Source organism: Rhagoletis pomonella, unplaced genomic scaffold (genome assembly GCF_013731165.1).
Source record: "Rhagoletis pomonella isolate Grant_MI unplaced genomic scaffold, Rhpom_1.0 Rhpom_scaffold_00010, whole genome shotgun sequence".
NCBI lineage: Eukaryota > Metazoa > Arthropoda > Insecta > Diptera > Tephritidae > Rhagoletis > Rhagoletis pomonella.
The window spans coordinates 11,981,934-11,982,426 of NW_023458564.1; positions in this window are offsets into that span (position 1 = coordinate 11,981,934).

Genomic DNA, 493 nt, shown 5'->3' on the forward strand with positions numbered 1-493 from the left:
TAAAAAAATTTAATATTTTAGGCAAAAAATATTTTTTTTCTTCATACATTTATTTTTACCGGCAAAACTGTTGATTATATAGAAAAACGTTATATGAACAGATTAAAGGAATTGTAATTTTTAATTTTTTTAAATTTGTTTGAGCAAAATCGGACTAGTGGTTCTCGAGTTATGTCAAAAAAAGTCCACCAAAGGTGACAATTTCCCCTATATGATAGTTATATATATATCTCGATTCCTAGACGTGACCCAGCGAAACGCCGGGACACGTATAACTTGTTTTTGACCGATATAACATTTCCCGTTGGTTTCATCCCATCCCGATTTTGACTGTCGCATAGTGTAATTAGAGTGTAAAAATAAGTTACTCTCTTATAAGTGTCAAAAATACGTGCCGAAAGTGCTCAGAGCGTGAGGAACCCAAAAACAACACATTTCGTGTCCGGAATCAACAAATCAGCTCTAAACAAGGATTTTATGCGTATTTATCTTA